Source organism: Eumetopias jubatus, unplaced genomic scaffold (genome assembly GCF_037043125.1).
Source record: "Eumetopias jubatus isolate StellerSeaLion01/CBP00866 unplaced genomic scaffold, mEumJub1_p1.0 scaffold_10, whole genome shotgun sequence".
NCBI classification, from domain to species: domain Eukaryota; kingdom Metazoa; phylum Chordata; class Mammalia; order Carnivora; family Otariidae; genus Eumetopias; species Eumetopias jubatus.
This window is the reverse complement of record NW_028274816.1, coordinates 68,312,114-68,331,739: the sequence shown is the minus strand read 5'-3', so window position 1 is coordinate 68,331,739 and position 19,626 is coordinate 68,312,114. Positions and strand designations below refer to the sequence as shown.

Sequence of the window (19,626 nt, the reverse complement as noted above, 5' to 3'; positions counted from 1 at the left end):
TCCTGTGATGTGGCTGCGAACGTGCGCCCGAAGGTCTCAGTCTCCTAGAGGTGGAAGTAGATGGCCTCGGCTTAGGGGCCCCTTCCCTTCTGTGCCACGTTGCACAGTCCGGCGGCGGCTTCCTTGTGAACCCCCGCCCCATGCCATGTGCTCTAGAAACATGGTGAGTTTTTCCTGAACGAGGCTCCCAGCGAAGCGGTTTGCACAGGGCTGGGCAAGTGTGCCGGGGAGCAAGAACGAGCTAGCAGGAAGGGAACACAGGAGTAGGCAGAACAGCACCCAGCTTTTCTGTGGGTATGGGGTTACTCAGGACCAAGAGCTGGGGGGGGGGCAGGCTGTGTGGGAAGGGGGCCCTGAGCCCTATGGGGAAGGTGTGGGAATGGCCGACGGGCCCTCCTCCTACCCTGTCTCTCTGTGACCCCAGGATGTGGGGGGAGCTCTTGGGGTTTCTGCAGGGATGGAAGGGAGTGGCAGTGCTGTCCCCAGGGCTGCTTCCCGAGGCTCCTGCCCTGTGCCTGTGCTTGGGTTTGCTGATGCAGAGCCGCGGGCGTCCTGTGATCACCCTTGAGGGTAGCCTGAGGAAGGCCAACCTCAGCTTTAGCAACACACACTGTTCCAGACTGTTTTCATTTCGGGTGACCACTTGGTCCCAGGGGCGGAACACGACATGTTCTTCCTCTGGTTTATGAGTTAAGAGTCTTTTCTCTATCTGGGGAGATTGGTGGTGGGTGGGCGTGGGGGTGGGGGTGGGCCTGCGCATCTCGAAGAGGCCGCATTCCGAATGTGCCACCGCTCCTGTCCTGAACACGCAGGACCCACCCCGAGATGGTTGGTACCGGCCTCCGGCTGGAGGGGACCAGAAGAGAGGGAGGAGCTCTGAGGGCTTCTTTGTCTAAAACCCTTCTTGAGGGCGCCTGGGTGGCTCAGTTGGTTAAGCGACTGCCTCGGCTCAGGTCATGATCCTGGAGTCCTGGGATCGAGTCCCGCATCGGGCTCCCTGCTCGGCGGGGAGTCTGCTTCTCCCTCTGACCCTCCCCCCTCTCATGTGTGCTCTCTCTCAAATAAATAAAATCTTAAAATAAATAAATAAATAAATAAAACCCTTCTTGAGGCCTCCTGGGACCCCCGCCTTAGTCCACACAGGAACCCCAACAACCCCCACCCCCCTGTCTGACCTGCCCCTGACCTGGCAGAAGCCTCCCAGCAAGAGCTGGTGTCCCGCAGGGCCTGCGCCTCCCTGTCCCTTTCTACTCTCCATTCCTTCTCCCCCATCCCCGCTCCCCAGCCCCCACCCTTGCTCCTGCGGCCTGAGACCACGGGGGGGGGGGGGGGGGGGGGGGCAGTAAGACCGGTATGTGGCAGGCGGGAAAATTTGCCCCCATGGAACCTGGGACAGCAAAAAAGGGGAGCTTTGCAGGTGTTAGGGTTCTCAGGATGGGGAGATTGTCCTGGATTATTGGGGTGGGCCCTCAGCGCAGTCACGTGTCCTCATAAGAGGGAGGCAGAGGGACGTGAGAAGACACTGGCTTGGAAGACGGGGATGATGCGGCCGCCGGCCAAGGAAGGCCGGGGTCACCAGAAGCTGGAAGAGGTGAGGGACGGATTCCCCCCTAGCGCCTGGGGGTGGGGGGGGAGGGGGGAAGCGCGGCCCTGCCGGCTCCTTGATTTGGCCTAGAGACACTGATTTTGGGCTTCAGGCCATTAGAACTGGGGGAGCAGAAATTCCGTTGTTCTAAACCACCTAGTCTGTGGAAATTGGCTACAGCAGCCACAGGAACCGGGTGCAGGGTCTCCGAGAGGCTGTTAATCCATGCTGGAACGGCTGGCCGTCTGCTGGGAGTGTGCAGTGCTCCCCGCCATCCACGGTCCATGCCCTGTGGGCCTGGCTGGTCTCCCAGCGCTGGGGGCTCGCCTTGCCGAGTGCACGGCAGGTCCCGGGGACACTTCTTCGTGCACAAGCCCCTTCTGTTATTTCCTGCAGGCCCTTCCAATGGTGTGTCCAAGTTCATTTTGTTTGTTTTAAGGTTTTATTTATTTATTTGAGAGAGAGAGAGAGAGAGAGAGAGAGAGAGAGAGAGCATGAGCTCACAAGCAGGGGGGCAGGCAGAGGGAGAGGGAGAAGCAGACTCCCCCCTGAGCAGGGAGCCCGATGCTTGATCCCAGGACCCAGGGATCATGACCTGAGCCAAAGGCAGATGCTTAACTGACGGAGCCACCCAGGTGCCCCTGCAAGTTCATGCTGAAGTCGTGCCACGGCCCACAGCCACGGGGTCAAGGTGTTTAAGATTTGGGAGACGGGCAACTCATAATCTGTGCATCTGTCGTGAGGTTTTTTTCTTTTGTTATAGTGTTTGATTTGCTTTGCTTTTAAAAAAGTTATTCACTGGAACAGTCTGTGATCATCCGTGGGAGAGAGAGCTCTTCAGCGGGTTCAGAATGGCAGCCCTTAGGGCAACCTCTGTGGTTTAGGGGGCTGCTGCTGGCCAGACGGTGGGTGGTGGAACAGGAAAAACTGGTCTGGGTGGGCCTGCCCCCCCTCCCCCCACTCTGTGCGTGGGGACAAGATCCTAGCCCGCGAGCAGTAAGGGAGGGGGCACCTGTGAAAGTGCTTGCTGAGCATTGATTCAATGGTTGTGAGAGCTGATACTTGGCAGGACATGCCATGCTTGGGCATTGTGCTGAGTGTTTCACACAGCATTTTAGTTGATGGGTGGGGCGAAGGCTGTTACTGACCCCTTTGGAAAGAGGGCCCCTGAAGAGGTTCACTCATGATGGCCTACCACATGCCAGGTACCGGGGGCACAGTGCTTGGGTTCCAAAGGAGCTGATGTCCTAGGAAGGGGACACTGTGAATAAACACACATTCCACCATCGCACGGGATGAGGTTGGGGGGCGGTGAAGCTGGGAAGGCGGGGAGCAGCTGCTCAGGGCAGGGGTGACCTCTGAGCAGAAACCTGCCTCCACGTGGGAGGGAGCCCTCGGGTATCTGGAGAAGAGGAAGCGACAAGTGCAAAATTCTGGGTGATTTCAAGGAAGGGCCGTTGGCTGGAATCAGACGGAGCTAGAAGGGAGGGCGGCAGGTCAGAGAGGGGGCTGGAGTAACAGTACTGACCTTGTAGGCTGTGGGGAGCGCGGGGGGGGGTTCTGAGGGGAGAGCCGTGGAATGAGTGGCCTGATCTGACTCAGGTCCAGGCTGCCGTGGGCTGATGAGAGCAGACAAGGGGTGAGGGTGGGGCTGGAGGCTGTCACAGTGCTGGAGGCCCAATGGTGGCTTGGACCAGAGTGGCACCAGCGGAAGTAGAAGAAGTGGTCAGATTCTGGGCACAGTTTGAAAGCCGGAAGAGTCAACAGGATTTACCATAGTTTGGTGGGGAAGTGTTGGAGAGAGGAGGCATGGCCAGCTCCAAATGGGACCTCAGTGACTTATAAGAAACATAGATTTGGGGCGCCTGGGTGGCTCAGTTGTTAAGCGTCTGCCTTCGGCTCAGGTCATGATCCCAGGGTCCTGGGATCGAGCCCCGCATCGAGCCCCGCATCGGGCTCCCTGCTCGGCGGGAAGCCTGCTTCTCCCTCTCCCACTCCCCCTGCTTGTGTTCCCTCTCTGGCTGTGTCTCTCTCTGTCAAATAAATAAATAAAATCTTAAAAAAAAAAAAAGAAATACGGACTTGGTCTTCAGTCTGGCACACAGCTTCTTCTTAGGTGTTGAGTGCCGGCAGGGTGTCTCTTGTTATGTTAATGAGGTGACTTTCGACCCCTTCCCCACCTAAGGATGGGGGCAGGACATGTTGCCAGAGGAACCAACCACGTGATGGGGAGGGGAGAGGAGCTGAACGTTAAGTTCGGAAGCCAAGGGCCAACGATTTAATCAGTCACCTCTAATGCAGCCTCCTTAAACCCCACAAGGATGGGGTTCGGAGATGGCGCACCTGGGTGGCTCAGTAGGATGGGCGTCTGCCTTCGGCTCAGGTCATGATCTCAGGGCCCTGGGATCAAGCCCCGCAGCGGGCTCCCTGCTTGGTGGGGAGTCTGCTTCTCCCTCTGCCCTTCCCCCTGCTTGGGCGCACACTCTCTCTCTCTCTCTCTCTCTCTCTCTCAGTCGAAAATAAATAAATAAAATCTTTAAAAATAAAAAAAAAGTATGGGGTTTGGAGAACTTCTGGGTTGGGGGACACATGGAGATGTGGAGAGGGCGTGCCCAGAGAGCATGGGCACTCTCACCCCTTCCCCGTCCCTCACCCTGTTCATCTTTTCAACTGGGTGATGATTCCTAGCCTTTAAGATCCTTTGTCATAAGCTGGTAATCAAGCAAGTAAGCAGGTTCCCTGAGTTCTGTGAGTTGGGCAGATAGAGTCAGAATTGAGTTGAATTGTGGGACACCCAGCGGGTGTCAGAGAATTGGCTGGGTGTGTGACAAAATCCACACGTCAGAATTGGGTGCAGAATTGTAGAGGGTGTGGCCACGTGGGACAACGTAGGGGCTGAGGGAACAGAGCTCCGTTCTGCGAGCATCCGGGAGCTTCCGGGTGGAGACCTTGCCAGTCTGGAATTGAGGGGGGCGCGATGGCTGGGGTTGGTGATGATGTGTGAGGCCATGGAGAGTGGCCCAGGCTGAGTCTGGCCTTGGACCAGCACCTTCTGATTGCTCCAGGGCCCACTGTCTGCTTCCCCGGGGCTGTAGCTCTTTGAAGAAGCTACAGTGTTGGCTGGAGGGGCCTGCCGCCCTGTCAGAGCCAACATGTGGGTGTGTGTTACCCCCTCCCCATCAGCACCCGGGCCCCGCCTCTCTCTTCTTCCTTCCCCCTCTGTCCCCGAAGCCGGTTTTGATCCCCTCCATTCTGTTAGAATCCTAGAGCTTCGGAGAGCTTTGTTGCCTTCTGCTGCCCTCTTGTCGGATCTTTGGGGAAACTGGTGACCCTCACAGTTTCTTGTAACCCTGTTCTCCTTGGGCCTCACCCTGGTCTTCTGGCTTGGTTTGCTGCTCCTTGTGAACAGCTTTTCCTCATTCATTCGTTCACTCATTCATTCATTCAACAAAGGTTCATCGAGGGCGCCTGGGTGATGCTGTCGGTTAAGCGTCCGACTCTCTCTCTCTCTCTTTTTTTTAAGATTGTATTTATTTATTTGAGAGACAGGGTAAGTGAGAGAGGGAACACATGAGCAGGGGCAGAGGGAGAGGGAGAAGCAGGTTCCCTGCTGATGCGGGGCTCGAAATCCCAGGACTCTGAGATCATGACCCAGGCCAAAGGCAGCCGCTTAACCAACCGAGCCACCCAGGCACCCCTAAGCGTCCGACTCTTGATTTCGGCTCAGGTCATGGGGTCCTGAGATCAAGCCCCATGTCGGGCTCCGCGCTGAGCGTGGAGCCTGCCTGAGTCTCTCTCCTTCTCCTTCTGTGCTCCGCCCGTCCCCCCCTTCACACTCTCTAAAAACAAAACAAACAAAACAAACAAAACAACGAATGCTTGTTGGTCGAGAACACTCTGTGTGCCAGGCACTGTGTGAGCCCACAGGAGCCAGGGAATAAAGCTGCGTGGTCTCCTTGTTAGAGATCACAAATAGGTTTGTAATTAAAGTGGTGAAAAGGTCAGTCGCTACCCCGAGGGACAAATTGGGGATTTTCCCTTTGTCATCCTGTCTCAGTCTCAGGCCCAGAATCTTCTCAGGGTGCTAGGGCCTCGGGTCCAGGTGCTGCGGCCCCACCTGGGCATGTCCAGGCCCCCAAGGGAGCTTGCTGTTTGAGCCCTGGCCCAGACGGGGGTGTGGGCTGTGTGCTCCCCTTCCAGGGGCCCGGGGCAGAGATCCAGGGGCCAGCCCTCACTCTTCCCTCTCACCAACCCCCAGGCCCTGTCCTCACCAGTCCACCTGCTCAGTGGCGGGGCGGGGGGGGGGGCACCTGCTCACCTGGTCAGCACTGCAGCCTTCTAGCCAGGCCCCCAGCACTCCCTGCACCTGTCCACTCATCCACACGGTGCGCTCACTCCTTCACACGTGACCGCGGGCCAGGGCCAGACCGTCCAGTGTACCAGCACACTCTCAGTTGCTTAAAGGCGCCCAAGCCTTCCAGCAGAAGGTGTGAGCCCTTTCCCCGGCCCCTGAGGCCCCTCTGCCGGGCATCCTGTTGCCTGCAAGCTCCGGGTCCTGGTCCCTGCCTTTCCCTTCCCCCTTGCCGAGGGTGTCCTACGTACCCGTGCCGCCTCTTCCAGGCAGTCACCCCTGCTCCTCACAACCCCCCTTCCCAGCCCACTGTCCAGGCCCAGGTCGCCAGCGTTGGCATTGTTGACATTTCGGGCCATCCTGTTCACTGCAGGGTGTTTAACTATGTCACCTGCCTCTACCCACCAGGTGTCCAGTCTCAAAGGTCTCCAGATGTTGCCAGGACCCCTGAGGGGCACAGTTGCCCTGGTTGGTCTGAGCGAGGCAGCCCTTTGTGCCCGCTGCATGTGTCCCGTGTTCCCTTTGGCGTCACTGCTTGCCCCTTGGCCTTCCCCTTAGCTCGGGTGTTCCAAGCGAGCCCCTGCCTTGTGCCCCTGTACCCCCAACCCTGGCCCGTGCCGGGCACTGTGTGTTGTTAGGAAGGGCAGAGCCTCTGCCTCACCCCTCCTTGGTCACGCCCTGTGCCCCGTGTCTACTGGGTTCTCAACAGTTGGCCTCTTCCGCAGGTTTCTGGGGTGGTATCCGTGGAGGGGCCCATCTCCATCTGTGCCACTGGCGTGTGCATACTCTGACTCTGCAAAGGAAGGGAGCCACAGGGAGGTGAAGCCCAGCGGGCCCAGCTATTCGTGGCAGCCCAGTAAAGATAAGATAGACGCGGCCCTGCGCCATTCCAGCTCTGGGCACGCCCTCCAGTGTCAGGATCACAGTGAGCCCTCGCCAGGCTATTATGATGTAGCCTTGAGCTCTCCTGTTGTTTATGGAAGAAAATTGGCCTGCTTTGGTGTCTTAACTATTATCGAAGGCAAATTGCTTGTTAGGACGTCAAAGCTGATTGAGACTATCAGCGCGTTTGGACACCCTGCTAAGCTGGATGCGTTTATGGACAGTGACCATATTGTTAATCGTCACGTGGGGCCCCCCCCCTTGGGAGAGTGAAGGGCTGCTTCTCATGATCCAGCCGGGACGGCAGCTGTCTGCGGGGACAGTCCCGGCCAGCAGGTTTCTTCTGCGTGGAGTGTGCTTCTGAGTTGTGCGTTCTTGCCCCAGCTCCCTGCTCCCCCCAGCCCCCCCCCCCCCCGGGTGCCTGCTCTCTCACACCCTTACCGGCTTGCGTGGTGTCTTCTACCTGAGACTCATCCTTCCAGACTGTGCGTACAGCGGCCCCCACCGCCCCCAGCCCTCCATGACCCACTGCCCCACGCTGTGTCCCAGCCTCAGACTCTTCTCTCCGAGGGTGGGATCTACAGCTGGTGTCCGGGCAGCCCACATCTGCAGCAGGATGGCCAACCTGCTTCTTGGCCGGGGCTTTTGGGGTTAGTCCTGCATCCCCAGAGCCGCTCGTTCCTGGGTTGGTCACCCTATCGGTGGGGAGACACAGCCTCCCAGAGGGTGAGCTGGGAGGAGGCAGCTCTTTCCATCCATGAAGAAGGGGCACTCGCTGCCTGGCTTGGGGGGCCGGTCCCTCAGCAGAGGGATCTTTCGCCGGCTGAGTGCCTGAGGGCCCTGGGCTTTGGTGGGAGCCAGGAAGGCAGGACAGTAGATGGCGCTGTGGGTAAGACCAGGACCGCCAGGGGCAGGTGAGCTGACACCTTTACTGTGCACTTGCGGTGCCGCCCCATTTTCTGGTTTCAGATCCCCAGCCAGCAATCCGTTGGCTAATTTCAGGTGCCCCAGAGGACCCCCCCCCGCCGCCCCAGGTGCCAGGAAGCTGACCCTGCAGGTGTTATTGGGCTGAAGCAAGGGAACCAGCCTGGCACTTGGGAGGGAGTCCCGGGTCCCATTCCCTGTGTTCACACTCCCTCTGGGCCTTGGTTTCTCCATCTGTGAGGTGAGGACACCCATCGAGCTGTGAAACACAGGGACCCACTCACTTTGCCACGCGCTGCCCTGGGATGGTGGCCCTTTGCTGGGTCCAGGGGAAGAGGACGGCCCTTGCCCTCCTGGCACTGGTGCTTGGGCCTCCAAGGTAAGGTTGGGTCTCACGAGTGCAATGTGCAAGTCGGGGCTTGACTAACAATAAAGCTTGCAAGTAGAGGACACGTCCAGAAGACAGGAGACAAGAGAGGGACTGTGAGTCTTCTAGGCTTGCAAGGCTGCACAGGGCCTGCTGAGGTATGGCCGGGCTTTCTGGAGGAGCAGCAGGGGGCAGGATGGGGGGCAAGAGTCGAGAAGGCCAAAGATAGGGGAGGTGTGTGGAGAGAAGGTGGACTGGTGGGCCTGAGGCCCCGGAGGGAGGGCCCTGAACATTGGCCTGCACCCGATTGTCTGCTACAAGCTGGTGGTGTGTGTGTGTGAGCATGGAAGTGTATGGCTGCACGTGAGATTGTGCGAGTGTACCTGAGCATGCACCTGTGTGTGTGTGTGTGTGAGCATGGAAATGTATGGCTGCACATGCGAGTGTGCGAGTGTACCCGAGCACGCACGTGTGTGTGAGCATGGAAGTGTATGGCTGCATGTGAGAGTGTGCGAGTGTACCCGAGCACGCACGTGTGTGTGTGAGAGCATGGAAGTGTATGGGTGCACATGGGAGTGTACCCGAGCACACGTGTGTGTGAGCATGGAATGTGTGTGAGCATGGAAGTGTATGGCTGCACGTGAGAGTGTGCAAGTGTACCTGAGCATGCACGTGGGTGTGTGTGTGTGAGAGCATGGAAGTGTATGGCTGCATGTGAGAGTGTGCGAGTGTACCCGAGCACGCACGTGTGTGTGTGAGAGCATGGAAGTGTATGGGTGCACATGGGAGTGTACCTGAGCACACACACACGTGTGTGTGTGTGTGTGTGTGTGTGTGTGTGTGTGTGTGTGTGTGTGGTTCAGACAGGCTGGGCAATTGGGACGGGCGTGAACCCAAACTGTCTGAGACCCTGGCTCCCATCTGGCTTAAGAAATCTGGCTCCCAGGTCATGGCCATGGACCCACTGGGCTCTGAGGCGGTGTTTCTGGTTGAGAAAACATCCTCCTCTGCCGGGGGTGCATCTTGCCACTGCGGGAATGCTGAGCTGGGCTTGCTGGTATAGCTTGGGGCACAAGCAGGGTTTTTCATTGAGCGGGCGGGCTGGTGGGCTGGGCATGACTGAGACCTTGGTTCCTAGAGCCAAGAGAGCACAGAACCCTGGCTGGCCAGCCACTTAACGTGTCTCTAACGACTGATGTCACCTAGGACACCATAGCCCTCCCCCGGCCCCAGGCTTCCTCCCTGTCCCGGCCCAAGTGGTGCTCAGAGCTGGATTCGACAGAACTAATGGCATGTCTGGTCTCAGCTTCCCGGCTGGGGACAGTCAGCTCCTTGTTACCAGGGACCCACACTTGCTTCTCTGGTATTTCCATGTCGGCTCAAGGGCCAGATGCTCCGTGTGTGTGTGTGTGTGTGTGTGTGTGTGTGTGTGTGTGTGCTTTTCTGAGCCAGGGAGTACTCGTGCGTTTTTAGCTGGAAGCAGCTCTGGTTGTCCTGCAGCCCCATCCCTATCCGAATGGAGAGCTATACTGGCCAGCGCGTCGCTCCGTGGGGCTGTGGCACTGGCCTGGCGGGGGGAGCATCGTGCCATCAGCCGGGGCTAACTTTAGACTCTCCGTGTCTGAGCACCGTGGTGATTGAGTGTCCACGGCGCCTCGAACTGGGTCAGCTCACAGTCTTTGCCAGGAGCCCTCGGAGTGACACAGTTAAGAATAAAAGGGAGGGAAGCAGAAGGAGACTGTCTCCCACCAGAAGCCCAGGCCAAACCGTGACGTCATCCTTCCGCTCAGCATCCTGACTTTCTGGAGATGCGATTTGAGTTTTCTTAGAAAGTCTGAGCTGGGTGGGGGTGAGGCGCGGTGGTGATGGTGGGGGGTGTCCAAGCACTTCTTCCTGTGATGATTTATTTTTGGTTCTGGCCTCTGTGGCCTCGTGAGGACATCAGGTACCGTCAGCACGTGTGGGATTGAAATGCACATGTTGGAAAGGGCTCCTGGCTGAGTGGTTTGGTGAAGGTGACTTCTTGGGATCCTTCCCGCATGGAGGGGGCCAGGGCGGAGTTTTGTTACCCCAGGTTTTCATGGGGATTCTGAGCAGATCAGGTCCTCCTACGTCAACCCTTCCGTAGACCCTGCTGGCCTTCGGGTTAGATGTGTGGCTTGGGGCTCATTCATCACCTGGACCCAACCACCTGCTTCCATAGGGTCTGTCTCCTTGTGACTCCCTCCCCTCCGCCATTCTGCAGACCAGATCTCTTGCCTCCTTGTATCTTCTTGGTGTGTTCCCTCTTGCCGGCGGGGCCTCCCTTCCTCTCCTGTTTCCTCCACAAGCCTGTGCTTGTTCTTTAGCCAGCCTGCCCTGAGCCCTACGCCCAAGCGGACATGGGCCAGCATCCCCCGCGTGCCTCCCCGACTGTGCAGCATTGCTAACCCACAGCTCCGTGGACCCTGTTCATGTTTCGCCTCCTCCCTCAGACTGAGTGCTCCCGGAAGCTAAGGATGGGACCTCGCCCAGTGTTCGAAGGGGTGGATGGAAAGGTGTCCTTCCTTCATTGGGGGCGAGCCTGAGTAGCCTGGGGAGCGGTGGGCCAGGCAAGGTCGCCCCTTCCTTTCTCCGTCTGCGAGAACGAAGCCAGGTCCTCCCGCAGACCCCCAGTGCTGCCGTGAGGGCGCTGTCAGGGATTAACGAGTCGCCGCCGGGAGTGTTTAGCAGCCTGGGAGTCCGCCTGGTTGTGTTGTTGGCTTTGCCCCATTCCTGGGTCTGCTTTTGAGGCCAGCTGAGATTCCATGGACAATTTCCAGGGCTTGAGGTTTTGTCTCACTTTACCTCTCACTTGCTCTGTGACCTGAGCCAGTCCCTTCCCTTTCCTAGCTCTCACTTGCCTCATCGGAGGTCTGTCGGGGCGCCTTTGCCCGATTTCCTCACTGTGTGGCAGCGAGGCTGTTGGAGAGGGAATGGGTGCAAAAGGGTTTGGAAGCGTGAAGTGCCCAGTGTCATCTTTGGCTCGAGGGAGGAGCAGCTGCGGGAGCCGTCTGGTTACAGGCACGTCCAGAAGAGCTCTTGCATCAGTGGAAACTCCTAGAGCCTTTATCCTCCCTGCCACCTCCCTAAGCTTTAGGCCAAGTGTTTTCACTTGTTCCAGAATCTCCTGCCCCTGAAATTTCCATGGCCCCCAGATACATCTTGAAGAGTAGTTGCTGTAGCTGGCGACCCCTCACTTGTCCCCAAGAGTCAGGAATGAGCCAGGGAGAGACTTTGACTCAGGAGATGATGGGCGCGCATGGGGTCGGCCAATGCCGTGCTTAGGGGCATGCATCACCAGGTGGTATTTTTAGGCTCTCCAGTGTCATCGGGCACCATGCCAGGCTGTGGAGTTCCGGTCCACCAGTTGCCCAAGAGGCAGCCCCCTTCTTTTGCCACCTTTGTCTCCGATTCCTGCCCTCCTCGTTCCCTGCCTTGGAGAAGTCATACTCAGGAGGGCCAAGGTGGGGGATGGTCACCTGGAGGTCCTGGGTGGAGAGGAGTGGGGAATCCAGGCCACGTGATAGAAAATGGGGAATTGGGGGGAGTCTGCGGGGTGGGGGGAGGTAGAGCCTATACAGATTCCCCAGGGTAGCTTCCAAAGTCAAGTGCTTACTGTCCAGGGCTCCGGCCCAGCCTCGGAGGCCAGCCCCTGTACTTGGGTATAAGGTTCTGCTAACACACCTTTGCTGCTTTCACTTTGTCCGATGCCCCTGCTCCTGGGTGGGCCCACTCGTGCTGTCTGGGCGTGTAGTGCAGTGGGGGAGGGTGTGCAGAGAGGCCCCGGCCCCTGAGGAGCCCAGCCTGCCCTCTCTGCCACTGCAGCGTGACATTTGAATTGACCCCAACCGGTCACGAGATGGCACACATAGCAGGTGCGACGTTCTCTAGCCTTCCAGGGCTGTGCTCGTGGGCAGAGGGGCCTGCGCTGAGGACAGTGTGGATGCCAGCCCTTTGGCTTCGTGACTGCCTGGGTTTATCCGTCTTCAGGCCTCTCCTGTGGCTTAGATGGGGATACGGCATGGACGGTGGGTGGTGTGCCCCGGGCACGTGAGAGGCGGCAGCCCTTTGCCTTGAGCCCCCATCCGTCCACCCACGCAGTGGGTGGCACTGGCAGGACATCGCAGGAATAGCAGGCATGAAGCAGCTTTGTAAGCAATAAAGCCAAGCATGACATGAGTGGAAGGAGTTGTGTGATTTATAATAAACGTGTATTTTGTCTTCAATCTATTCCTGGCACAGGCTTCCTAAAACCCTTGGAATTTCCTAAGTGATGAGAGCCAGAAAAGTGTCTTTTGTTATTTTGTTATGTTAACAAATGACTTTTGGGAAGCCTCTAAGTCACCTAAGTCTGGGTGCCAAGGGAGCCAACCTCGTGTAGACAGTTGGAACTTTCAGTCCCATCCCCGCACCTTCCCCCAGCCTGGGCAGCTCCAGAGGCTGGATGCCACCAGCACCGTGACTTGTGACCAGCAGCCGATTCCCAAGGGCCCCTTCAGAGTTCTATGTGTCTAGCACAGGCTAGGGGAGTGGGTGGGTGTCTTGGGAGGTGCAGTTCCAGGGTCCGATTTGTGCTGACGACCCCAGGATCCCCCCTAGGAAGTGCTGTCCCGGTAAAGGCAGCTCGGGCTGTGCGGTGGCTGGGCTCACTGCTGAGGAAGGGCACGCGTCTGAGCCTGAGTTATGTTCCCCATGAAGGGACCCTCTTGCTGCCTCAGCTAGTGGAGCATGGAGCCCCCTCCCCACTTGTGCCCCGCAGGGGGTGGAGGCGACCTTGGCAAGCACCTGGGAGCCCTTCCGGGTGCGCCCCATCTCCTGGCAGGATGGGAGGCTGAGTCCACCCCTGGTCCTGTGCCCTCAGCTTCCCCCTGTTACTGCAAGAAACACCGCTCGGCTGTCCTTTTACAAAGCATCAGAGGCCTTGTTCAGTGAAGAACATTGGAGAAGGGGGTGCTCAGGGAAAGGGGTGATGGTGGTGCTGTCCCACAGAGACTCCTCTGTTGCCTGTTCTGTAGACTCTCTCTTGTGTAGGTAGGAATCTGGGACACGGTCACAGATGAAGTGGCTGGGTGGGGGCAGCCTGCCCCAGTCGCCAGCTGGTTGGGTGCGGAGGCATGGCTCCGTATCTCCCCACCAGTCTTTGAGGGTAGGGACCAAGGGCTGGTGGCCTGCAGTGAAGGGGCAGAGCAGCCCTAGGTAGGAGCAGTGCTGTCCGTGGAGGGCACCACCCCAGATTCTTCGGAAGCAGCTGCTGAGGACCAGAGAGGTTGTTTGACCTGCCCCGGTCACACAGCTGTGGGAGCAGAACTGGGCCTGGCGGCCGGAGCTTCTGCTCCTGAGCATTACCCCGCTCCCCCATCCCATCCCTGCAGGGCCTGTGTGGTGCAAACACAGCCCTAAGTGGCAGCCTGGCCTGGATGAGGCAGAACACTGGGGGCCCACTGGCGGAAAGAGGCTCTTGAAACGCGCACTGGGGCTCTTGCCCTGGGGCCCTCTCCCCCTGGAGCTGGGGGTGCACGAGTGTGTCCTGCCCTGACTGCCCAGCAGCTTGGCTTCCTGGCTGGTGTGCATCCTGCCTGTGTCAATATTATGACTGCACATGGACTTCCTGGGGGCTGGGCTGCAAGTAGGTGGTCACGAAGGCCAGTGACCTGGAAAGGATGCCTCTGCTGGGGTAGGGCAGGCACAGGTGTCCTCATGACCCGTCCTTGGCCTGCTTGGCCTCAGGAGCCCAGTGTAGCCATGTGCGCCTGAGCCCCCAAGTCCCCCTGCCCCATCTTGCTGGGCCGGGCTTCTCAGCATTTGAACCTGTCTCGCTGATGATACCTCTCAGCCGAGGGACCTGGGCAAGATTTTGGGCCTCTCTGAGCCTCAGTTTGGTCATCTGTAAAAAAAGCACGGTAGTCAGGGCCTGAAGGGTTGGAAAAATTTGGTGACTGGGCTGCATGCTGGTCCTGCCAATCACGTGATATGACTGGGGGCTGGAGGAAGGGGCAGGGAAAGAGACGGGAAAGGTTGCACATGGCTGCACATGGCCTCACATTGCTCATGGCCGCTGGGTCATGCCCAGCGGGTGCCCGGCGGGACCCAGGTGTCAGGGCCCAGGGAGATGGCCGGTGACAGGGCCGATCCAGAGCGGGGGAGGGAGCACAAGGGTGGTTTCAGTGGAAGAGAGGGTAGGAGGAAAGCGGGCCATCCCTCATCAGAAGTTCAGGAAGGTCGGGGGTGGTAGTGGGAGTTGAGGCTGGGTGGGTGGTCTCGGGGGCCTTCTGGGGAGTTTGCTCCTGCTGCTGGGGTGGCAGGGAGCCAGCGGAGGCAGTGGCTCCGACTGGACCTGTGGGCACATCAGACAGCCCAGCCCAGCTCCTGTGTTGTTCCCTGGCTGTGTGTGGCTTTGTGCCAGGGCCCACGTGGTCACAAGGCCTGCGCCTGGGGTCTCTGCACAGCGGTCCCCCTCCCAGTGCTCAGACCTGCTTCGGGCAAGTGCAGTGTGGTCGAGAGCAGGCCCATGGGGCTGCCTAGACCCGCCTCTGCTCCTCAGTTTCCTTGGCTTTTGTTTGGGGGTGAAAGTGGATCACGTGTGCCAAGGGTAGGGTGCCAAGGGTAGGGCGGGGCTAAGGGCTGTCACTCAGGGCTTGCCCCACCCAGGCAGAGCCAGGCCATGTGATCAGGGTGGGATGTTGGAGCCTTTCCCTGTGGCATCCAGTGCCTGCTTGCTGGCCTCCGTCAGATACCTGCTGGTCACCCGTTTGGACCTGGGGCGGTGGTGTGGGGGGCATTGCGCAGGGATCCCGCCCCAGCCCTGGCCACCTGGGAGCCTCTGGCCCAGTCCAGCCATGTCTTTGTGGTCATTGGCCAAGAGGCCGGGTCTTGGCGGGCCTGGTGAGACCTCATGTGGGTCAGAGTGGCAGGTGGGGCTCAGAGGCTCTGATCATCCAGGAGGGCCCCTTGGGCCCCGGGAGAGCGTGGGTGACGGAGCCTTGCCGTGTGGCTCTAGTCCAGCCTGACCAACTGGCAGCCGGGGCAGGCCATGTCATCCGCTCTGAGCCTCAGTTTCCCTATGCAGAAACCGGGGAAAGTGGAGTGTATAACGGTCTTTTCTGTTTCTGTGTATTTGAGGCTGTTCTGAGGCTCCAGCCTGTGCCCTGGGTTTCCTGAGAATCCCAGCCGTGACTTGCTGACAGCCCCGGATGTTCACCCCGATCCAGAGCTCCAAATATGCTACCCTACTGCCTCCCCGTCACCAGGATGGCCCGTCCACCCTTCATACCTGTGAGACCGTGGGACTGTTGTGTGAAGGCTCTGGGAGGTATTAGAGATGAACAGGAAGCCAGCTCTAGGGCCTGATAATGAACCCGTGGTCTGCTGTGCTCTGCTGGAGCATCCCTGTCACAGGACCGGAACGGGCTGTGAGCCACCTGAGACGCCGGGCAGTGCCTTACCCGTGGTCAGGGCCTTCAGGGCTTCTGGGCCAGCCCCCGGCTCTCTTCCTTCAGGCCTGCCTGTGTGCACCTGCAGCCTGGTCCAGGCGCCTCCTGTCTGTCTGCTGCGTGCATTTTTGTAAGCCCTCCATGTCTTTTTCATAGTGAAGCATGGGGTAAAGAGACAAAGGCAATGGAGCCCAGTGGAGGGCAGCTGGGCTTGGCGCTCGGTCCGAGGTGTGGGCTCCCGGGAGGGGAAGCCACAGGAGGACCCATGCGTCCCCATGAGGCCTGGGCTGGGCAGGACGACAGGCCTCACAGAGGTCGGGGATCAGAGGGGGTTGGTGGGTGCCAAAGGCTCTGGGGGAAACCAGGGGTGCAGTGAGGTGGAGGACGGGATGAGGGGCAGCTATCTGACAAGGACCGAATCCTCTGGGGGCCCCAGTGGCAGCTCACCGATTCAAGAGAGATTCGAGGCAGAGAGACAAGTTATAACTGCCATGGGGCCCTGGGGACCTGCTGGGACCGGGAGCTTCCTGGCATCTTTACAGCATCCTGCTTCCTGCTGCAGACACAGAGCCTTGCTTTCCTTTTCCCCGTGAGAGGTGGCAGCCCACGGCCCCTGGGGACCTCAGTGGTCTACAGAGAGGCCCTGGCTGCCCCCATTAACAACAACACCAGGGGGCCTTCCCTGCAAATGAAGGGCGTTTCAGCTCTCTTCTTCATTCTTGTGCTTTGAGTGCTCATGAGGCCTCTGGAAGGAAGGAGGAGGCTTCGGCCAGCCCGCAGGAAGGAGGAATCCGGCGGAATCCACTGGAACTGACCCGGAATGGATCGGCTGTGGCTGGCACCCCCGGCCAGGCCGTGCTCTCGGAACTCTCCTGTCTGGGCGATGGGGCTGCCGTGGCTGGCCGCTCCGAGGGCCAGATGCCTGTGTTGTTGAATTGAAACCCACGTGGCCCCGTGTCTGGGGGATTCTCCCTACCCGCCTCTCACTCCCCTTGTCATTTCCCTGCCCCTCTGCCTGGGCAGGCTGTGTGATGTGATGCCCTGTGCCCTGTCTTCTCTCCTACAAGGAGCGTGGTGTTTGCTCGGGGCTGAGCCCCGGTTCCCCTGCAAAGTGGTGGCACTTGGAGGCCTCATCTGTGAAATGAGTAAAGCACCTGGATGCTAGAGGTCTGCCACCAGACGGGGCTGCATTCCAGGTGTCTCTGCGGTCGCTTATAGACACTCCACCCAGAGCATGTTTTCAGAGAGCCCAAGGCAGCAGAACACCCTTGCTTCAGCCATGGAGAACAAACATTTCTGGAGGGCAGCTCAAGGTCCTGGGGTCGTCATGACAGGCACTGGTGGTCAGCATGGACGGGCCACCCTCAGGGCTGATGCCACCAAATCAGCCCTCAGAGAAGCCAGGAACGCGCTCTGAATGGAACCCCAGTACGGGTCCTGCAGGGGCCAAAGGAAAGGGGAGATTCACACACTCAGTTCTAAAAGAATGTCTCCTCCTAAGCAGGGAGACAGAGCCCCCACCCTCGTTTGTGATGCATGCCTAGACGATTGTGGTTCTGGAAAGTTCTTCCTCACTTGTCAGAAGAAGAAACTGTCCTGGGTGGAGGGTACTTGTCCAAAAGTGTGCCAACGGCCGTTGACGAAAGGGTGCCTGGGCCTGGGTCAGGGCTGGGCTGTCATGGAGCTGGACGAGGTGGGGCCTTGCTGAGCTGCTGAATGGGCTTCCTGTGGGGACAGAAGCGAGTGTGCAACAGCTCTGACCTCCAGCACATGTCCAGCCCATCTGCCTCTGCACTTGCATGTTCTGCTTTCTCTTTCTAGATGTCACCTTTCATCTTGGGGGGCTGGTGGGGGTGTACTCATTATGGGTCCTAGCTCTACTACTTAACCAGCGGGCCTCAGTTTCCTCCTCTGTGAAATGGGCATAATGCCTATGGGGTCCCTGTGAGAAGTCAGTGACTTGGTCCCCAGGCAGGGTTTGGAACGGTGCCCATTAGTACTCATGCAGACGTGTGCTGTGACCACTTTTAAGTCCCATCCCCAGAGGGCATAGAGGCCGTGCACGGTCTGTAAATGTTGGTTGAATAAATGCATAGATATATGCCCCCCTTTCCACTGTGGGTTCTTTTAAAACATCTGCTGACACTGCCCTGGTCGATAGTGATACAGTCCTGCAGTGCAAGGGCTGCATTTGCTGGGGCCCAGCTGGAGGCTAGCTCCCCCCAGCCCTGCTGGCAGAGCGCCCCACCTGCCAGGACGTGCCCCTGCACAGTTAGCCATACTCAAGGTGCCATATTTATGCCTCTGAAGCCCATAACAGTTAGTTCAAAAGCAGGATGCGGGAGGAACGTAAATACCCGGAATGTTGACATCTGTCGGGGCCCTCATCGACCATCACGTGCTTTGCCTGTTTTCTGGAGGACGGAGGCCTGATCTCGCCGCATAGCTGATGGCAGAGGTGGAGGGGTCCAGGTCTCCTGATGCTCTGTCCTTATACTGAAGGCTGAACCTGAGTCATGGCTTCGAGAGAAACAGATAGGAGAGAAGAGGGAGATGCTGAAGGCCTCTGGGCTTGCTGTGGCTGGCAGGATCCTGCTACGAGGCCCCTTGGCTTGGCCTCTCAGCTTGAAGGTTTTAACGCCCCCTCCGTGAGGAGCCTCCGACCATCCAGCCTGGAGTCGCCCCCACCCCCTGGTGGAGTGTGTGCTCTGTGAAAGGGACAGAGGGAGGAAGAACCAATTCTCCCAAATGGCAGCCCATCCCCTGCTGTGGCTAGCATATGACATCTTTCAAGACAGGCAAAAGAAATAAAGGGGAACCGATAGTTATGCACAGAAGAAGTATCTAGATTTTGCTAGACTTTCCAAATAGATGCACAGAGCTGGAGGGATTCATGGGGCCTCACTTTGCTGAGTAGCTGACAGTGACAGATGCTATAGACAGCCCAGGAGGAGGCCACACAAGACGAGCTGAGGAGGGGCAGGGCCCTTCCTGTATCTGGAAGCATCCATGGGCTTAAAAAAAGATGCACTATTAAGGGGGCTCCGGAGGGTGCATGATTTCATCTGAGGCGTCCCTCTGACAGGAAGCCCAGATGGCAGCTGGGAGTGATGGTATCCTGTGCTCATCAGCCTTCTCTCTCTCTCCCTCTGATCCTCATGGCCTCCAGGGATAATTACAGGGATAATTATGAGCGAGAAAATGGAAAGTGCAGGCGCCTCCTGCATTCCAGAAGCCGAGCGCTGTCAGCCCCGCTGGAGCCCTGGGGGGCCCCCTCCCACCCGGGCTGCCAGGTGGTGGACAGAAAGAATTGGCAGGGCCTCCCTCTGCAGGGGCTGCCGGGGCCCGGGCCCTTGTTCTCCAGCTGCAGATCTGAGCCGTGGCCTGTGTGGGGGCTGGCTACTGGGTCCCTGAGAGCCTGGTCTGGGGGCCCTGGCGAGGGGACCTCCCAGACTTTCTAGTCCCCAGCCCCCCATGCGCCTTCACATCTCGATGGAGCCCTGCATGCTGGCTACTTTGAACAATGGGTTGAGATTGGGGCTTCTGGAGGTGGTGAGTGGAGGAGCGGGACCCTGAGGCCTCCCAGGTGAGGGACCCTCGCATTGTCCCAGGTGCGTGGCGGGCCCGACCGTTCTCCAGGCTGGGCCTGGCCGGAGCAGTGTGTTCGGAAGACACTGTTCCCAGAGCGCGGATTTGACACCTTCCATGGTCGGCACTGACACAGCCACCCCTCTCCTGGGGAGCTTGGAAAGTCAGGTGTGAGATCCAGTGGCCTAATTTTAGACCTTGGGTCTCCATGTCAAAACAGCAGCAGGATAATTAAAAAAAAAAAAAAAAAAAAAACCAACCCGAAAGAAAAGAACAATGACCGGCCGGCTTTGACCCCTTGTTAATTGTGAAGCAAGCCCATTTCCATCAGGATGGGAGCCCTCGGCCAGTAGCTGTGCATCCCTCCTGCCTGGGGGGGCCTCGGTGGCACCCAGACCCTTCAGCTGCGTGGGCATGGGTGGCTTCACGGCTGAGCCGCAGATGAGGGGTACGCAGGCAGTGTCCCCCCACCCCGGGG

General features: G+C 58.7%; 1 protein-coding gene across 9 annotated transcripts in view; it reads left to right on the top strand.

The window, feature by feature from the left end:
* Positions 1 to 19,626, top strand: part of PEMT (phosphatidylethanolamine N-methyltransferase) — an 86,887-nt gene that overhangs the window by 23,086 nt on the left and 44,175 nt on the right. The window lies entirely within an intron of this gene.